The sequence below is a fragment of the Eumetopias jubatus genome, unplaced genomic scaffold, assembly GCF_037043125.1.
Source record: "Eumetopias jubatus isolate StellerSeaLion01/CBP00866 unplaced genomic scaffold, mEumJub1_p1.0 scaffold_6, whole genome shotgun sequence".
NCBI classification, from domain to species: Eukaryota; Metazoa; Chordata; class Mammalia; order Carnivora; family Otariidae; genus Eumetopias; species Eumetopias jubatus.
The window spans coordinates 97,979,609-98,001,201 of NW_028274812.1; the positions used below are offsets into that span (position 1 = coordinate 97,979,609).

The following is a 21,593-nucleotide window of genomic DNA, read 5'->3' on the forward strand; positions in this document are numbered from 1 at the left end:
CAGGTGCCCCTATTGTTACAGTTTTTACAAAAAGTATGCATTAAACTTATAAACAATAATTTCTGAGAGTGCAATTTTTACACTAAAGTGTTGACAAAATTTTCAACACTATAATTTGTTCTAATGAATAAGTTTTAAGTATAAATATCTTATCAATGCCACATCTACATGGAAGTAATTTTTACACATGCAAATAGATACATAATATACAAAGTAACTAAATCATTTTTGAATGGAATTTTTATCTAATCAATTTTTCTTAAATTAGGTTGTCTACTGATAAATCACTTTACTCAGTGACCAGTTTCAGAAATGCCATTTAATAATTGTCTATTTACAAAGAACAACAGTCCTTTTATGACACTCAAAGATTTTTGGCTTGTAGCCTTGTAGACAGAGTTCACTGTACTATTTTTAACTATCCACATAAATTGGTCATAAAAGGATGGTATTTGGGGTTAGTTCAGTCAGTTCCCTGCAGAATTCAATAATAAACCTGTAGCTAAACTTAGAAATGCTATTTTATCATTTACATGTGAAGGGGGCCTTTATTCCCATTTATGGTATATCGGCCGATTTAAATAAGCAACTTATATTTGAGTAAAGCTTTTCATCCAAGTGTGCAACCTAAACGGAAAAACTTAAAGCCAAATAAAAACATACTATAAAATAAAGATGCTGCCAAAATTTAGATCCAAATAAATTATGAAATAGGATTCTAAATTCAGATATGATGCCAGTGTACAGAGATAGTATGACAAAGGTTAGTTACAGAAAGAACTATAATCAACTGAAGAAAATAGTCATTATTTTAAGCCTATATGAATTAAATTACCAGTACTCCCTCATTCTCCTTCTAACTGGATGGATTCTGTAGTTTCTTGTACATTTTTCTTGCAGTATCTAAAGTTCTCTGATGACCAAAGCATGTAACACATGTGGTCTGTTCTGTCTTGTCCTCCAGGCTCCACCTGTGGTCCAATAGTGACAATACTAAGAAAATTCCCTCCATCCTTCATGGCTCTCCCCAGTCCTTCCTCACTTCTCATGCTAGGAGTCGAACTTACATTAACTATATGATATGCTCTTCCTCCTGTCATTACTAATATCAGTTTAGTCACTTCTAAGGATATTTTGCTCTCCTTCCAAGAGAAAAAAAAAATTTCCAAAAGCATTTCAACACTTCTGTAATACCCCAGGCAAAAACATGTTCCCATTTTGCTTGTATGCACCTGGAGCCACTAGACAGCTCTCCCCTATTTTTCTTCCCACTCTACCATCTTCATCATTTTATATGATGCTCTGTCACACATCCACCTATTCATTTAATAAGGATTTTTCAGTGTACACTGGACTCCATCCCTGTGCTCAGTTCTGGAAATTTCAGTCCTCCTGGAGTTCCCTTTCTAATGAGGGAGTAGACATAGATCAAATTATCACCGAATGCATAATTATAAACTCTTGTAAGTGTTGTGAAGAAACTTTCCAAAAAGCTAATAGAGTATATTATGAAGATAACAATCTATTTTGGCAGGACTGAAGGCATGTTCCAGGGAAGGCTTTCTGAAGCAAGTAACATTCCACTTGCTTTCCGAAGCAAGTAACATTCCACTTGCTTTCCGAAGCAAGTAACATTCCACTTGCTTCCCTAAGCAAGCAACATTCGTGCTGATATCCAAAGGAGTATTCTAGGCAAAAAGGAGTGTGCCAGGCAGAAGAAAGAGGTGTGACAATTCATGATATGTTCAGTGAATGAAAGAATTTTGGTATACTGGAGTTACATAAATTTGGAAGGTTAGAGGGTGCTTAAATTCTACAAAATTCTGGCCAGGATGTGTAGGCACAAAGCCATTCACCACCCTCCCCACTTTCTCTAGTATCTCATTTCTGGAGCTGTCCCTTGTAACATGTTCCAGTGTTCTCCCTTCCAAGAGTCACCTAGGAGGCTTTACAGAAGCAGAACCTCCAAGGTCCCAGCCAGACAACATGGTGACCATAAAATGAACTTACTTCTGGTATAGTACGTTGTATGCAACTTTATAGATTATGAAGTGTAATCAGTGAGGATCGTAGCGGCAAAGGATGGTACAGTACACCAAGCTGGCAAGAATCAAGAGCTACTTTCATGTGTGGTCCAGGAGAGAGATGGGAAAAGAGCAGTTTCTAGAATCTGAATAGATAAACTGTATGGAGAGGGCACCTGACAAAAGATATTACCGTTGATAAAGGTATCCTGTATCCTGGGGGAAGAAGGTATCCAACCTCTCTCTTCTCCCACCCTCCAATCTCTTGCCACTGTTGAAACCCCACCAAAGCCACACACATGGGTCATCGTCCCAAAACACAGAACAGAATGGAGAATGGAGGATAGGCAAACGAGGTGACCTAGTCGGGGTGGGTAAAGCATAGTGCCCCATTTTAAATCTTAGGTGAGCCACTTAGAAAGTGTGTGATCTCAGGAATACTAACCCATCTCCAGGTGCCTCAATTTCCTCATCTTTAAAATGGAAATGATGACAATTACACATTGGTTTGCTTCAAGGGTTCATAAAGTGTTCATCCTAGTGCCTGACATGTGATCAGTGCCTCTAAGTGTTCTTAATATTCTCCTTTATAGAAGAAACTCAAGTTCAGACAAGCTAAGTGACTTACTCAAGCTCCCATTGTCAGAAGGGAAGCAGTCCAAGCCAGAATCCAGGCCTCTTCTCTGCCTTAACCTCTCTTTCACTCTCTTCTCCAGAACTGATAACATAGCTACCAAACTGACTAAAATTTAACTCAGGAAGCATATTCTGAATCTTGTCTCTGTCCATTTTTGTAATATTCACATCTCCCCCCCATACTTTATTGAGATACAATTGACATATAACATTGTGTAACTTGAAGGCACAAAATGTATCGATTTGATGCCCTTATTTATTGCAATGTGATTACCACTGTAGTTTTAAGTAACATCTCTATCACATCACATAATTACCATTTCTTTTTTATGGTAAGAGCATTTAAGATCTACTCTCTTACCAACTTCCAAGCACGCTTCTTAAAAATTTATTAACAGAAGACAGGGAAATATTTCTCATATTCTCTATAACTTAATGTAAATAGGAACCTGCACCTTCCAGACAGCTTATAATTGTAGATCCTATCACAGTAAACATGAGGTTGGCAATAACAGGGCCTTTTTGGACTTCTCATTGGAAACTCCTAGATGTGTAATCAATTTAGGAGCCTCCGTGGTGTTCTCATTTACTCAGAGAAGAACTGAGGTAATTATGCATCATATTTCACTAATTGAAAAGCCTCAAAAGAATTAAAACTTCAAATAATTGGAGTGGGTGGAAACAACCATCCTCCCAGTCTTAAGAAAAATTCTCCAAGAAGCTCCTGATCTGAGACAAGTATCCACAAAACATCCACTGGGAAGCCCCCTGTGTGGCGTGCCCTGGGAACCCACGGACTATGCACTCCTCAGTTCTACCACAAGGCCAGGGTACTTATGCATGGGATATAAGAGGTGACAACAAAAATTATATGTCAACAAATTAAGCAAACTAGAATAAATGGGAAAATTTCTAGAAACACACAATCTCTCAAAAGTGAATCAGGAAGAAATAGAAAATCTAAACAGACCAAGTACTAGTAACAGAATTAAATGGGATTCACAGGTGAATCCTACCAAACTTTTAAAGAAGAATTAATACCTAGTCTCCTTAAGCTATTCCAAAAAAAATCAGAAGAGGAAGTAAAACTTTCAAATTCATTTGAAAAGGCCAGCATTATCCTGATATTAAACCCAAAGACACTACAAAAAAAGAAAACTACAGGCCAATATCTCTGATGAACATAGATGCAAAAGTCTTCAATAAAATATCAGCAAACTGCATTCAACAATACATTAAAAGGATCATTCACCATGATCAAGTGGAATTTATTTCAGGGAAGCAAGGATGGTTTAATATTCACAAATCAATCAACATGATACACCACATTAACAAAACAAAAAATAAAATCACCTTAATAGATGCAAAAAAAAGCATTTGACAAAATTCAACATTTTTTCATAAAAATTCAATGAAGAGTATTTAAAGGGAACACACCTCAAAATAAGGATGACATGTGAAAGACCCATAACTAACATCAAACTCCACTGTGAAAAAAATGGGAATTTTTCCTCTAAGATCAGGAACAAGACAAGGATGTTCACTGTCACCGCTTTCTTTCTACATAGTACTGGAAGTTCTACCTACAGCAACCAGACAAGAAAAAGAAACAAGAGGCATCCATATTGGTAAGGAAGAAGCAAAACTCACTATTTGCAGATGACATACTATTTATAGAAAACCCTAAATGTTTTACCAGAAAACCATTAAAAATGATAAATGAATTCAGTAAGTTCACAGGATACAAAATTAATATACAGAAGTCTTTTGCATTTCTTTTTTAAACTTAATTTTATTTTATTTAAATTCAATTAATTAACATATAATGTATTATTAGCTTCAGAGGTAGACTTCAGTGATTCATCAGTTATATAACACCCAGTGCTCATTGCATCACGTGCTCTCCTTAATACCCATGACCCAGTTACCCCATCCCCCCACCCTTCTCCACTCCAGCAACCCTCAGTTTGTCTCCTATGATTAAGAGTCTCTTATGGTTTGTCTCCCTCTCTGATTACGTCTTGTTTTATTTTTCCCTTCATCTATGTTCCTCTGTTTTGTTTCTTAAATTCCACATATGAGTGAAATCATATGATAATTGTCTATGATTGACTTATTTCACTTAACATTATACCCTCTAGTTCTATCCATGTCATTACAAATGGCAAGACTTCATTTTTTTTGATGCTTGAGTAATCTTCCATTTTGTATATATACCACATCTTCTTTATCTGTTCTAAACAGATATCTTTTTTTAATTTAAATTAGCCAACTTATAGTACATCATTAGTTTCAGATGTAGTGCTCAATAACTTATTAGTTTCATGTAACACCCAGGGCTCATCACATCATGTGCCCTCCTTAATGCTCATCACCCTATCCCCAAACCCACCTCACCTCCAGCAACCCTCAGTTGGTTTCCTATAGTTAAGAGTATCTCACTTCTCCAAAGAAGACATACAAATGGCTAACAGACACATGAAAAAATGCTCAACATCATTAGCCATCAGGGAAATACAAATCAAAACCATGATGAGATACTACCTCACACCTGTCAAAATGGCTAAAATTAATAACACTGGTAATAACATGTTGAGGATTCAGAGAAAGGGGAACCCTCTTACACTGTTGGTGGGAATGCAAGCTGGTACAGCCACTTTGGAAAACAGTATGGAGGTTCCTCAAGAAGTTAAAAATAGAGCTACTCTATGACCCAGCAATTGCACTACTGGGTATTTACCCCAAAAATACAGATGTAGGGAAAAGAAGGGATACATGCTCCCCAATGTTCATAGCAGCAATGTCCACAATAGCCAAACTGTGGAAGGAGTCAAGATTTCCTTCAACAGATGAATGGATAAAGAAGATATGGTCCATATATACAATGGGATATTATTCAGCCATCAGAAAGGATGAATACCCACCATGAGCATCGACATGGATGGAACTGGAGGGGATTATGCTAAGTGAAGTAAGTCAAGCAGAGAAAGACAATTATCATATGGTTTCACTCATAGGTGGAACATAAGCAACAGCACGGGGAAGGACCATAGGGAAAGGGAGGGAAATCTGAAGGGGGAGAAATCAGAGGAGGAGATGAACCATGAGAGACTACAGACCCTGGGAAACAAACTAAGGGTTTCAGAGGGAAGGGGGGTAGAGGGGATGGGGTAACAGGGTTATGGATATTAAGAAGGGCATGTGTTGTGATGAGCACTGGGTGTTATACACAACTAATGAATCATTGAACACTACATCAAAAACTAAAAATGTACTATACAGTGGCTAACTGAACATAATAAAAATTTTTTTTATTTAAAAAAAAGAGTCTCTCATGGCTTTTCTCCCTCTCTGATGACTTCCCTTCCCATTCTGTTTTCCCTCCTTCCCCTAAGGTTCTCTGCCCTTTTCTCATGTTCCACATGAGTGAAACCATATGATAATTGTCTTTCTCTGATTGACTTATTTCACTCAGCATTTCTATACACTAATGACAAAGTAGCAGAAAGAGAAATTAAGGCAACAACTCCATTTATAATTGCACTAAAAAGAATAAAATACCTAGGAATAAATTTAACTAAGGAATCTGCACTCTGAAAACTATGAAACACTGATGAAGGAAATGGAAGGTGATGCAAACAAATGGAAATATTTTCCATGCTCATGGATTGGAAGAACCACTATTGTTAAAATGTCTGTACTAAAAGCCCAAATGTCCATTAACTGATAAATGAAGAAGATATAGTATACACACACACACACACACACATACACACACAATGGAATATTACTCTGCCATCAAAAAGCATGAAATCTTACCATTTGCAACAACGTGGATGGAGCCACAGAGTATCACTCTCAGTGAAATACATCAGTCAGAGAAAGACAAATACCATTTGATTTCATTCATATGTGGAATTTAAGAAACAAAACAGATGAACATAGAGGGGAGAAAGAGAGGCAAATCAGGAAACAGACTCTCAGCTATAGAGAACAAACCAATAGGTGATGGGTATTAAGGAGGGTGCTTGTGAGGAACACTAGGTATTGTTTGTATGTGATGAATCATTAAATTCGACACCTGAAACTAATATTACACTGTATGTTAACTAACTGGGATTTAAATAAAAACTTGAAAAAAATAAAATAAAGTGTCCATACTACCCAAGGTCATCTACAGATTCAATGCAGTCCCTATCAAAAACCAATAGCATTTTTCACAGATCTAGAACAAATAATCCTAAAATTTATATGGAGCCAGAAAGATCTCAAATAACCAAAGCAATCTTAAGAAAGGAAAACAGAGTTGGAGACATCACAATCCCAGATTTCAGGATATTCTACAAAGCTATAGTAATCACTGGGTGATGGCCCTTGGTCCCAGTGGCAGCTGTGTTGCAGATCAACTGGGGCATGTTCCCCTTGCCACTACCCCATGGAGGAGGCAGTGCCCAGGGCTGCAGCCCCTGAATCTCTCACCTCTATCTCTATGGCAACGGTAATGAAGGCCAACGAAGGCCCTGGCCCTGCAGCTAAAGAAGTAGTGGCCAGTGCAGCCTGTGTGGGCGTGTATGCGGAGGTGACCAGGGCCAGATCGTGGAGCAGAAGCCACATGGCTGGCCTCCAACTGGGGCTGGAGCTACTCTGCCAGGGTTTAAAACTTTAAATGAGAATAAAGAGTATTATTTACAAGGAAATGAGAGTGAATAAGTCATCTCTAACCACTTCCAACCTTTTTTTCACAAGAGACTGTATTAAACTTACATATTTGAGGATTGCATGATCCTGCTTCCAGCACCAGTGGTTTCTCTGTTTTGTGATCAGTGTGACTCATAAGAACTTCTTTAGTAACAAACGAAATGACCCAGGGGTGTGGAAAATATGACTTTTATATTGGTCTGGGATTGGCTATAAGCTCCAGCATTTTCATTGGCAGGAGTTTTATTTTTTGGGGGGAAAAAAAAAAGAGGGTCTTCTGTGACTTGCCAGAAAAGGCTCCATGAGAACAGGTCAAGGTGGCCATGCATATCTTAAAGAATAGGTGTTATAGGAATACAATGAAGTGTGGATCACTACATCAAAAACTAATGATGTACTGTATGGTGACTAACATAACATAATAAAATTAAATTAAAAAAAAAAAAGAATGGTTTTGGTGGGCTGAATTGCTATCAATGGGAGCAGGTGAGGCAGCCAACTTTGCTGCATATGCCTTTGCACCAACCACACTAGTGACTCCGTTAGAAGCTCTCAGTGTCCTAGTAAGTGCCATTCTTTCATCATGCTTGCTGAGTGAAAGCCTCAGTCCTCATGGGAAAAACTGGATGTTTGCTAAGTATTCTACAGTTACGGTCATTCATGCTCCAAAAGAAGAGGAGATAGAGACTTTAAGTGAAATGTCTCACAAGCTGGGAGATCCAAGTTTTGTGATCATTATGTCATTGATTTTAATCTTCGTTGTGGGACCTCACCATGGACAGACAAACATTCTTGTGTACATAACAATCTGCTTTGTAATCAGAGTGTTTTCAGCCTCCTGTGTTAAGGGCCTGGACATTGCTATCAAAGAGCTGTTTGCTGGAAAAACTGTGCTGTGACATCCCCTGGCCTGGATCCTTCTGCTGAGCCTTATAGTCTGTGTGAACACACAGATTAATTACCTAAACAGGGCCCTGGATATAGTCAACCCTTCCATTGTGACTCCCAATATATTATGTATTCTTTACAACAGTGTTTTTAACTTGTTCAGCTATTCTTTTGAAGGAGTGGCAAGATATGTCCGTTGATGATGTCATTGGTACTTTGAGTGGCTTCTTTACAATCATTGTGGGAATATTCTTGTTGCATGCCTTTAAAGATGTCAGCTTTATTCTCCTTGTGTCTTTTTGAAAAGATGAAAAAGCAAGGAATGGCAACCTCTCTAACATGTATGAAGTTCTTAATAATAATGAAGAAAGCTTAACCTGTGGAACTGAACAACACAGTGGTGAAGATATCTCCAGAAGAAATGGAAATCTCACAGTTTTTTAGGAAAAATGTAATTAAAAGGTTAATCTATAATTGTGTTATAAAGTGAATTTGAATATCAGAACGTGTCTGAAGAAAACACTGTTCTAAAAAAAAGCTGTAATCATCAAGACAGTATGGTATTGGCACAAAAATAGACACATAGATCAGTGGAACAGAAGAGAGAGCCCAGAAATAAACCCAAGCTTCTATGGTCAATTAATCTATGACAAAGGAGGCAAGAATATACTGTAGGGAAAAGACAGTCTCCTCAATAAATTGTGTTGAGAAAACTGGACAGCTACAGGCAAAAGAATGAAACTGGACCGCTTTATTACACCATACACATACAAAAATAAACTCCAAATGGATTAAAGAACTAAATATTAGACATGAAACCATAAAACTCCTAGAAAACAACACAGGTAGTAACCTCTCCAACATCAGCCTTAACAACATTTTTCTAGATATATCTCCTCAGGCAAACAAAACAAAAGCAAAAACAAACTATTGGGACTATACCAAAATAAAAATCTTTTGCACAGCAAAGAAAACCATAAACAAAATGAAAATACAACCTACAGAATGGGAAAAGATATTTGCAAATGATATATCCAAAGGAGTTAACCTCCAAAATACATAAAGAACTTATACAACTCAGCACCAAAAAAGCAAATAATCTGATTTTTAAATGGGCAGAAGACCTGAATAGACATTTTTCCAAAGAAGACATCCAGATGGCCAACAGACACATGAAAAGATGCTCAACACCATTCATCATCAGGAAAATGCAAATCAAAACCACAATGAGACATCATCTTATACCAGTCAGAATGACTAATATCAAAAAGACAATAAATAACCAGTGTTGGCATGAATGTGGAGAAAAAGGAACTCTTGTACACTATTGATGGGAATGTAAATTGATGCAATCACTGTGGAAAACAGTATGAAGGTTTCTCAGAAAATTAAAAATGGAGAAGATCCAGTCCAAGATGGCAATGTAGGAAGACTCTGAATTCACCTCCACAGACATACCAAATCTATCCCTAATTATAAAGCAATTCCTCCTTAAGAAAAACTGAGGGCTGGGGCGCCTGGGTGGTTCAGTTGTTAAGCGTCTGCCTTCGGCTCAGGTCATGATCCCAGGGTCCTGGGATCGAGCCCTACATCAGGCTCCCTGCTCCGTGGGAAGCCCGCTTCTCCCTCTCCTACTCTTCCTGCTTGTGTTCCCTCTCTCACTGTCTCTCTCTCCCTGTCAAATAAATAAATAAAATCCTTTAAAAAAAGAAAGAAAGAAAGAAAAACCGAGGGCTGACTGAACAGCTTCTGTACAATAAAAGATAGAGGGAATGGCAAGAGAGAGGAAAGCACAGTAGCAAAGGGAACCCCTACCTCAATGCTGCAAACTGTAGAGGGAAGGGAGAGTACAGAGGGACCAAGAGTAGATTCATCATTTCATGGAAAACAAATAGCCACAGTTTAAAAGATCAACTATTACATAAAAGATTCAACCTTAGAACCCTGACAAACTGCAGGGGAGCTGCTAGAACTTTCTCGGTGTTAATGGGGATGTTGAATGCTATAGTTTACACACCCTGTCCACCTCTAGAGTGCAGATGCGAGCACTGTCTGGATGTCATAGCCAGCCTGCCACATCGGGAGCACTGGGTCCCTAGTCCACAACAGCCCCAGATGCTCTGGGACACAGAAAAATAGCTATGGTTTAAAATAGCAACTAGTATATAAAATAGCAACCCTAGAACTCTGCCAAATGGAGCCATTGGAACTTGTCACAGTTTACACTCCCTCTCTGCCTTGATAACATGAATGGGTGTACTGTCAGGGTGCTGGCTTGCCACTTCACACCACACCAACTCCAACCATCCCACCAAGGTAGCTCCTGGTACACAACAGGACACCCCTGGTCAGTGCTCACTACAGCTTCAGCTGTCACGCAAAGACAACACAGATGCAGAGAACCCTGGAACACTCCAGTCCTGCACCACTCTGGCTTCATACAGATTGCTAGGGCACCCCTGGCACAGAATGCTCCAGGTTCTCCTGGCTGGCACCTGCTTCAGCTCCAGCCACCTCACCAGTGTGTCCCCGGCTGGAGCACCCCAGAAAATTCTGGCCCAGAATGTGGGCCACTTGGCCAAGACACCCTCTGAGCAAATCCCCCCAGGACACACTGGCCAGCACGGGCCTTGGCTCCAGTCATCCTAACAGGGCACCCCCTGTTCTCAGCACCCCAGGGAAGCCAAAGACACCCTGACTTGCATCCCCTGTGCTGCACTCACTTTGGCTTTAGCTGTTCTGCCAGAGGGCCCTCTGTGTGAAGAGCTCCAGGACTCCCCATCTTGTACCCACCTCATCTTTAGCTGTCCTGTCAAGATGCCTTCTACACATAGAGTCCCAGGACCCCTTCTGCCTCATCAGCTTTAGCTTTTATGCCAGGGCACCCATTGCATGAAACACCCTGGAATTCCCCCAGGCTGTGCTGGCCTCAGCTCCTGTTGCCCCACCAGGACTACCTCAGGACACATTGCACACACTTTAGTTTCAGCTGTCCTGTTAGGGTGTCCTCTCTGCATATTCTTGAGACCCTCTTTGCCTATGCCCACTTCAACTTTAGCTGCCTACTTCATGGAGAGCCCCTAGACTGCCTGGCTGACACTTCACCTCAGCTCTAGCAACTTTACCAGGGCACCTACTGTGCAGAGAGCCTTGGAACACCAAGTAGAACATCCACTTCAGCTTCAGATGTCCTACCAGGGCACCCTCTATGCAGGGAGCCCTGGGAACCCCCAGCTTGCACTTATTTCAACTTCACCTGTCCTGCCAGGGTGCTTTCTGTACATAGCACCTCAGGGCCCCACCGGCCTCACCAACTTCAGCTTTAGCTGTCCTGTCATATGGTCTCTATGCAAAAAGCACAGGAATAACACTAGCCTGTGTCCATTTTGGTTCTAACTGTCCCAGCAGTGTGCCTACTGTGCAGATCAATCACCCTGCGACCCCTCAGCTTGTGCCCACGGCAGCTTCAGCTGTACTGCCAGGGAACCCTCTGTATGAAGAGCCCCAAGACAGCCTAACCCATGCCCATTCAGCTCCAGCCATCCCACCAGGGCAGTGCCAGCACAGAATGCCCTGTGACCCCCAACCCAAACCAACTACAGCTCCACCCAACAAGCAAAGGCCACCAAACACAGTCTACACAGGGGATGAACATATACCAGACCATTTTTCCAGTTTAAGAGAAGTAGCTGTTCCATCTAATTCATAAACACACACACACACACACACACACACACACACACACACACACAGAAAATCAAACAAATGGGGTGACAGAAGAATATGCTCCAAAAGAAAGATCAAGACAGAACCTCCAGAAAAAGAAGAAATGAGGACAAACAATATGCCTGATAAATAGTTTAAAATAATGATCATAAACATGCTCATCAGGCTGGAAGAAGAGTGAAAAAAAATCAGAGAGGCCTTCAACAAAGAAATAGAAAATATTAGAAAGGACTAAGAGTCTCTCATGGTTTTTCTCCCTCTCTGATGACTTTCCATTCAGTTTTCCCTTCCTCCCCTATGATCCTCTGAGCTGTTTCTTATATTCCACATATGAGTGATACCATATGATAATTGTCTTTCTCTGATTGACTTGACTCTAAACTATGGGAAACAAACTGAGGGTTGCTGGAGGGGGGATGAGTGGGGGGATGCGGCAATTGGGTGATGGGCATTAAGGAGGGCACATGATGTAATGAACACTGAGTATTATATGCAACTGATGAATTATTGAACTTTACGTCTGAAGTTAATGATGTACTATATGTTGGCTAATTGAATTTAAATGAATGAATGAAAGAAAGAAAAAGAAAAAGAAAATATTAAAAAGAACTAATCAGAGTTGAAGAATACAATAATTAAAATAAATACATTACAGGGAATCAATAGATTAAAAGATGCAGAAGAACAGATCACCAATTTGGAAGACAGGATAATGGAAAGTACTCAGGCTGAACAGCAAAAATAAAAAGAATTTTAATAAATGAAGATAGATTAAGGGATATCTTGGACAACATCAAGCCCCAAAACATTTGGATTATCAGGATCTCAAAGGATGAGAGAGAGAGGGAGGAAGAAAACTTATTTGAGGAAATAAGCTGAAAACTTCCCTAACCTATGGAAGGAATTAGATATCCAAGTTGAGGAAACACAAAGTTCCAAGCAAGAAAAACCAAAGGAAGTTCACACCATGACACATAATAATTAAAATATCAAAGATTAAAGATAAAAAGAATTTTATATTTTATATATTTTTAAATTTGAATTTAATTAGCCAACATAGAGTACATCATTAATTTTTGATGTAGTGTTCAATGATTCACTAGTGGTGAATAACACCAAGTGCTCATCACATCATGTGCCCTCCTTAATGTCCATAATCCAGTTACCCCATCCCCCCACCCACCTTTCCTTCCATGATGCTCAGTTTGTTTCCCAGAGTCAAGAGTCTCATGGTTTTTTCTCCCTCTCTGATTTCTCTCCCTTCGGATTTCCCACCCTTCCTCTATGGTCCTCCCCATACTATTTCTCATGTTCCACCTATGAGTGAAACTATACGATAATTGTCTTTCTCTGATTGACTTATTTCACTTAGCATAATACCTTCCAGTTCCATCCATGTCGATGTAAATGGTAGGTATTCATCCTTTCTGATGGCTGAGTAATATTACATTGTATATATGAACCACATCTTCTTTATCCATTCATCTGTTGAAGGACATCTTGACTCCTTCCACAGTTTGGCTATTGTGGACATTGCTGCTATGAATATTAGGGTGCATGTGCCCCTTCTTTTCCCTACATCTGTATCTTTGGGTAAATACCCATAGTGCAATTGCTGGGTCATAGGGTAGCTCTATTTTTAACTTCTTGAGGAACCTCCATACTATTTTCCAAAGTGTCCGTACCAGCTTGCATTCCCACCAACAGTGTAAGAGGGTTCCCCTTTCTCTGAATCCTCAACAACATGTTATTACCTGTGTTGTTAATTTTAGCCATTTTGACAGGTGTGAGGTAGTATCTCATCATGGTTTTGATTTGTATTTCCCGATGATATGTGATATTGAGCATCTTTTCATGTGTCTGTTGGCCATCTGGATGTCTTCTTTGGAAAAATGTCTATTCATGCCTTCTGCCCATTTCTTAACTGGATTATTTGTTTTTTGGGTGTTGAGTTTGATAAGTTCTTTAGAGATCTTGGATACCAGCCCTTTATCAGATATGTCATTTGCAAATATCTTCTCCCATTCCCATAAAGGAGGTTATATATAAATCTCAGGGCAACCACAAACCCAAAACCTATAATAGATATGCAAATAATATAGAAAAAGAAAACCAAAAATAACACTACAGAAAGTAATTGATCACAAAGAAACAGAGCAAGAAAGGAAGAAAGAAACAGAAAAGCACTACAAAATAACCAGAAAACAACTAACAAAATGACAATAAGTACATACCTATCAATAATGACTTTAAACATAAGTGGTCTAAATGCTCCATCAAAAGACATAGAGTGGCAGAAGAGATTAAAAATAAAGACCCATCAACATGCTGCCAACAAGAGACTCACTTCAGATTTAAAGACAAATACAGACTGAAAGTGAAAGCAAAGAAAAAGTATCCCATGCAAATGGAAGTAAAAAGAAAAGGAAAAACCACAGTAGTTATATATATATATGTATATATATATATATATATATATATATCAGAAAACATACACTTTAAAACAAAAACTGTAACGAGACAAAGAAGGGCAATACATAATGATAAAGGGATCGATGTGAAAAGAAGTTTGTAAATATTATAATTGTAATAATTGTAAGTATCTATGCACCCAACATGGGAGCACCTAAATACATAAAGCAAATATTAAGAGATATAAAGGGAGAAACTGACAGTAAAACAATAATAGTAAGGGACTTTAACACCCCATTTACATCAATGGATAGATTATCTAGGCAGATTATCAATAAGGAAACTGTCTTTGAACAACAGGACAGACCAGATGGACTTAACAGATACATACAGAATAGTTCATTCAAAAACAGAATACACATTCTTTTCAAGTACACATGGAAAATTCTCCAGGATAGATCACATTAGGCTGCAAAAAAAGTCTCAATATGTTGAAGAGGATTAAAATAGTATCGCATCTTTTCCAACCACAATGGTTGAGTGATATGAATGAAAATGAAACTAGAAATCTGTACCAAGAAAAAAATTGGAAAACACACAAACACATGGAGGCTAAACAACATACTACTAACCAACCAATGGGTCAAGAAATAAATCAATAAGAAATTTAAAAAGTACCTGGAGACAAATGAAAATGAAATACAGTGGTCCAAAATCTGTTGGATATGGCAAAAGTAGTTCTGACAGGGAAATTTATAGTGATATTGGTCTAACTCAAAAAACAAGAAAAGGCTCAAATAAACAATCTAACTTCACACTTAAAGTAACTAGAAAAAGAGAAACGAAGCCCAGCGTGAGTAAAAGGACAGAATAATGAAGATTAGAGCAGAAACAAATGACAGACACTAAAAATTCAATAGAGAAGATCAATGAAACTAGGATCTGATTCTCTGAAAAGATAAACAAATTGATAAACCTTTGGTCAGATTCATCAAGAAAAAAGAGAGAGGACACAAATAAGTACTATAAAAAATGAACAGGGAGAAATAATGACTGACACTACAAAGACACAAAGACACAAAAGATTATAAGAGAATATTGTGAAAAATTATATGTCAACACATTGGAAAACATAGAAGAAATGGATAAATTTCCAGAAACCTATAGTCTTCTAAAATTGAGTTACAAAGAAATAGAAGATCTGAAGACTTTTTTTTGGTAACTAAATTAAATCAGTAGTCAAAAAACTACCAAAAAAATAAAATTCCAGGACCAGATGGACTCACAAATGTCTTCTACCAAATATTTTTTCTTGTTAAACTATTCCAAAAAATAGAAGGGATGTGTACTAAGGAGGACACTTGTTGTGGGCCCTGGGTATTGCATGTAAGTGATGAATCACTAAATTCTACACCTGAAACTAATATTACAGTGTATGTTAACTAGCTAGAATTTAAATTAAAATTTGGAGGAAAAAAGAGGGAAGGAAAGTTTCCAACTACATTCTATGATGCCAGCATTACCCTAATATCAAAACCAGACAAAGACACTACAAAAAAAAAAAAAAAAAAGAAAACTATAGGCCAATATCCATGATGAACATAAATGTAAAAATCCTTAACATAATATTACCAAACTGCATTCAGCAATACATTAAAAGGATTATACATGCAATGAAGTGGGATTTATCCCAGAGACTCAAGGATAGTTCAATATTCACAAACAAATCAGTGTGAAAAATAAATCAAGAAAACCAAGTATAAAATTATGATAGTCTCAATAGTTGCCAAAAAAGCATTTGACAAAATTCAACATTCATTCATGATAAAAACTCTCAACAAAGTGGGTTTAGAGGACACCTACCTCAACACATAATAAAGGCTATTTATGACAAACCCACAGCTAACATCATACTCAAAGGTGAAAAATTGAAAGCTTTTCCGTTAAGATCAGGAACAAGACAAGGATATCCATTCTCATCACTTTCTCCAACTTCCAATAGTACTGGAAGTCCTAACCATTTCAATCAGACAAGAAGAAGAAATAGAAGGGACAAAGATTGGTAAGGAAGAAGTAAAACTGTCACTCTTTGTAGAGGACATAATACTATACATAGAAAACCCTAAAGATTCCATCAAAGAACTATTCAAAGCAATAGATGAATTCTGTCAAGTTGCAGGATGCAAAATTAATTCACAGAAATTGGTTGTGATTTTATACACTAATAACAAAATAGCAGAAAGAGAAATTAAGAAAACAATTCCATTTATAATTGCATCAAAAACAATAAGATACCCAGGAATAAATTTAACTAAGGAAGTGAAATGAAAGGCTTGTACTCTGAGAACTATAAAACATTGATGAAAGAAATTGAAGTGACACAAACAAAAGGATATACCATGCTCATGGAGTAAAAGAATATTGTTAAAATGTTCATACTACCCAAAGCCATCTACATATTCAATGCAGTCCCTATCAAAATACCAACAGCACTTTTCCCAGAACTAGAACAAATATTACTAAAATTTGTATGGAACCACAAAAGACCCCGAATAGTCAAAGCAATCTTGAGAAAGAACAAAGCTGGCAGTATCACAATTCCAGATTTTAAGATATACTACAAAGCTATAGTAATCAAACAGTGTGGTATTGGCACCCACACCTATATGGTCAATCTATGACAAAGGAAAAAAGACTATACAATGGGGGAAAAGACTCTCTCTTCAAATAAATGATGCTATGAAAACTGGATAGCTACATGCAAAAGAATGGAACTGGACCACTTTCTTACATCATACATAAACATAAACTCCAAATGGATTAATGACCTAAATGTGAGACCTGAAACCATAAAACATAACATGGTTATGTCATTCTAACAAAAATAGAAAATAACATAGGCAGCAATCTCCTTGACATCAGCTGTAGCCACATTTTTCTAGATATGTCTCCTAAAGCAAGGGAAACAAAAGCAAAAATAGATATTGGGACTACATTAAAATAAAAAGCTTTTGCACAGTAAAGGAAAATCAACAAAATTAAAAGGCTGGGGTGCCTGGGTGGCTCAGTCATTAAGCATCTGCCTTCGGCTCACGTCCTGATCCCAAGGTCCTGAGATCGAGTCCCCCATCAGGCTCCCTGCTCAGCGGGAAGCCTGCTTCTCCCTCTCCCACTCCTCCAGCTTGTGTTCCCTCTCTTGCTGTGTTCTCTCTCTGTCAAATAAATAAATAAAATCTTTTTTAAAAAATTAAAAGGCAATCTACTGAATGGGAGAATATATTTGCAAATTACATATCCAATAAGGAATTAATAACCAAAACATATAAAGAATCTATATATCTCACAAAGAAACCCCACAAATAATCTAATTAAACAAATGGGCAGAGGACCTGAATAAACATTTTTCCAAAGAAGACATACAGATGGCCAACACATAAAAACATACATCAACATCATTAAGCATCAGGGAAACACAAATCAAAACCAAAATGAGATATAAACTTATACCTGTCAGAATGGCTAGAATCAAAAAGACAAGAAATAACAAGTGTTGGTAAGGATGTGAAGAAAATGGCACCCTTGTGCGCTATTGATGAGAATGCAAACTGGTGTATTTCCACTGTGGAAAACAGTATGGAGGTCCTCAAATAATTAAAGATAGAAATACTATATGAGGTACAGTCAGCTAAGCATCCACCTCTTGGTTTCAGCTCAGGTCAGGATCTCAGGGTCTTAAGATTGAGACCCACATCTGATAAAGGGGGTTGGAAATACAGGCTTCCAGTCATGGAATAAATAAGTCACAGGAATAAAAGTTACAGTATAAGGAATACACTCAATGGTGTTGAAATAGCATTGTCTGATAACAGATGGTAGCTAAACTTCTGGTGAACGTAACATATATACTTGTCAAATCACTATGTTTACATCTGAAACTAAAGTAACATTGTGTATCAATTTTCCCCGGTTTTTAAAAAATAAGAATATATGTGTGTGTGTGTGTACTGCATTTTCTTTATTCATTATCTATTAATGGACTTAGGTTGCTTCTATTACTTAGCTATTGTTAAAAATGCTGCAATATAAGAGTGGGTATCTGTTTTCAAATTAGTGTTTGAATATCTCTCAGCTATAAAAAATGAATGAGATCTTGCCATTTGCGATAACATGGATGAACCTAGAGGGTATTATGCTAAGTGAAATAAGTCCAATGGTGAAAAACAAATACTATATGATTTCCCTTATATGTGAAACCTAAAAAACAACACAAATGGACACACAAGAAACCAAAAATACAGATAGCAAATTGGTGGTTGACAGAGGGGAGGAGGTTGGGGGTATAGTTGAAACAGGTGAAGAGGATTAAGAGGTACAAGTTTCTAGTTATAAAATAAATAAGTTACAGAATTAAAAGTAGAGCATAGGGAATGTCTTTGATCATATAATAATGTTGTACGGTGACAGATGGTAACTACACTTACCGTAGCGAGCATAGCATAATATATAGAACAGTTGAATCACTACATTGTACATCTGAAACTAATATAACATTGTATGTCAACTATACTTCAACTTAAAAAGGAACAAAAACTAAAACCCTTAGAAGAAAACATAAAGGTAAATCTTCATGACTTTGGATTTGCCAAAGGATTCTTAAATTTGATACCAAAAGCACAAGCATTCAAAGAAATACATATGTTGGACTTCATCAAAATTAGAAATTTTTGTGCTTCAAAGGACAGCATCAAGAAAGTAAAAGATAACCCATATAATGGGAGAAAATATTGGCATTCATATATCTCAAAAGGGATATGGGTCTGGAATATATAAAGAACTCTTAACAACTCAATAATAAAAAGATAAATATCCCAATTAAAAATGGACAAAAGATCTTGTATTAGTCATCTCAAGCTGCCATGAAAAAATATCATGGACTGTGTAGTTTAAACAACAGATATTTATTTCTCACGTTTCTGGAGGCTGAAAAGTCCAAGATCAAGGTGATACCAGATTGAGTTCCTGATGTAGGCCCTCTTCCTTAGCCTACAGACAGCAGCCTTCTCACTTTGTCCTCAGAGAGAAAGCTAGACTTTCTTCCTCTTTTAATAAGAACACTAATCCCATCATAGGATCCCACCTGCCCCGCCCCCCATGACCTTATCTAAACCTAGTTACCTCCCAAAGGCCCTGGCTCCAAATGCCATTACAATGAGGGTTAGGACTCTAACATATGAAATTAGGCAGGGACACACATTTAGTCCATAATAGATCTAAATAGGCATTTCTCAAAAAAATATGCAGATGACAAATAAGTCCACGAAGAGATTCTTGACAGCATTTGGGACATGCAAATCAAAACCATAATGAAATACCACTTCATTCCTTAAGATGGCTAGAATCAGTCAGATAAGTGTTGGCAAGGATGTGAAGAAATCAGTACCTTCATACACCTGCTGGTGGGAATGTAAAATAGTGCAGCCACTTTGGAAAACAGCCTAGCAGTTCCTCAAATGATTAAACATAGATTTACCATATGACCCAGCAATTCTACCTCTAGGTAAATACCAAGAAAAATGAAAACTTATGTCCACACAGAAATTTATAAATGAATGTTTATAGCAGCACTATTTACAATAGCCCAAAAGATGGAAACAACTCAAAAGTCTATCAATGGGCAAATGGATAAACAAAATATGGTATATTCATACAGTGAAATGCATGGAATATTATTCAGCCATAAAAAGGAATAAAGTGTTAATACATGCTATAACATAGATGAATCTTAAAAACATTATGCTGTGTGAAAGAAGGCAGTCTCACACACACACACACACACACACACACACACACACACACACACAAACTACATACTATATGATTTCATTCATATTAAAGTCCAGAATAGAGAAATCTACAAAAATAGAAAGTAGATTAGTGATTGCTAGAGCTGGAGCAGGGGGAGGGAAATGGGAGATGGGGATGATAGCTAAAGGGTATGGAGTTTCTTTTTAAGGCGATGAAAATATTTTAAAATTGACTCTGGTGATGGTTGTATGTATCTGCGAATATACTAAAAATCATTACATTTCACACTTTAAATGGATTAAGTGGTTAAGTTGATCAGTATGTTAATTATATCTCCATAAAGCTTTTTAAAAAAACTTCATACAGTTCTTCTGTTTTGAATATGATAACTGTAGTAGTATCTGATGTCTTTGCAGTTTCTTCATTCATAAAAGTATGTTTTCTTGTCTATTTGTTGGTCTTCATTCATTGGCTCATATTAGGTTGATCTTTATACCTAGAAATCCTAGGCCATTAAATGAGGCATGCTTTCTTCCAGAGATGATTTCCATTTGTTTCTTCCAGTGGTCCAAAGATACTATTAACCTGGGACAAATTTGACTCCCTTTAGGATCTCCTGCTTAATCCAGGAGTCTCAATTTTATCTGCCCCACTCTATGCAGACCCAAGATTTGGTCTAGTTTCAGTGCTGATGTTAGCATTTAATTCAGCCTCACTTTGTGTGTCTGCTCATAATTCACTTCTCTCAAATTTATTTATTTGGGTTGGATTTGTGGGCCTGGAGATTTTCCTTATCTTCTAAGGCCAGAAATGCAAAAAACTTAAGTCTAATGCCGGATCTAATTGTTTTACAGTAGGGGTCTTTGTAGAATGTAGATGACCATCTTGCCCAAAATGGAAGTCTCTCATGCAGAGTTATTCTTTTTTTTTTTCTTAGCATCAGTATTCACAGGAAAATCATTTCGTTGAATATGATTAACTTGACCCATTATTCCTCCCTTTTTTTTTCTGGCACTTATGAATATCAAGAATTCTATACTGGTCTTCCTTCCAAAGGAAAGCATTAAGGCATTTAATTAACAGGTGCTATATGACATACATAGCAAATATAAAGTATGTATATCCAAACCAAGGTCCTTGGACAGAGCTATATGCAGAACTTTTTAGAAATATAAATACTAGTGTTTTACTCATGGCAAGTTTATTTCAATAGGTCTTTTCACTAGTTCACCAACCCCATCTGCTTTGCTAGCCAGATAACCATCATCCCAAAGATGGAATTATCTTCATTATTAGTTCTAGTAGAAAACATTTATTAAAAGATTACCATGAGAAAGATATTGCATAAGTTCTTTACTTGGATTATCTCATGTATTTATCACCACAGTCTTACAAGGGATGTAT

General features: G+C 37.5%; 1 pseudogene; it reads left to right on the plus strand.

Annotated features, from left to right (window-relative positions):
- The first annotated feature begins 7,519 nt into the window (after positions 1 to 7,519).
- LOC114204608 (magnesium transporter NIPA2-like) lies at positions 7,520 to 8,690 on the plus strand (annotated as a pseudogene).
- Positions 8,691 to 21,593: the final 12,903 nt, after the last annotated feature.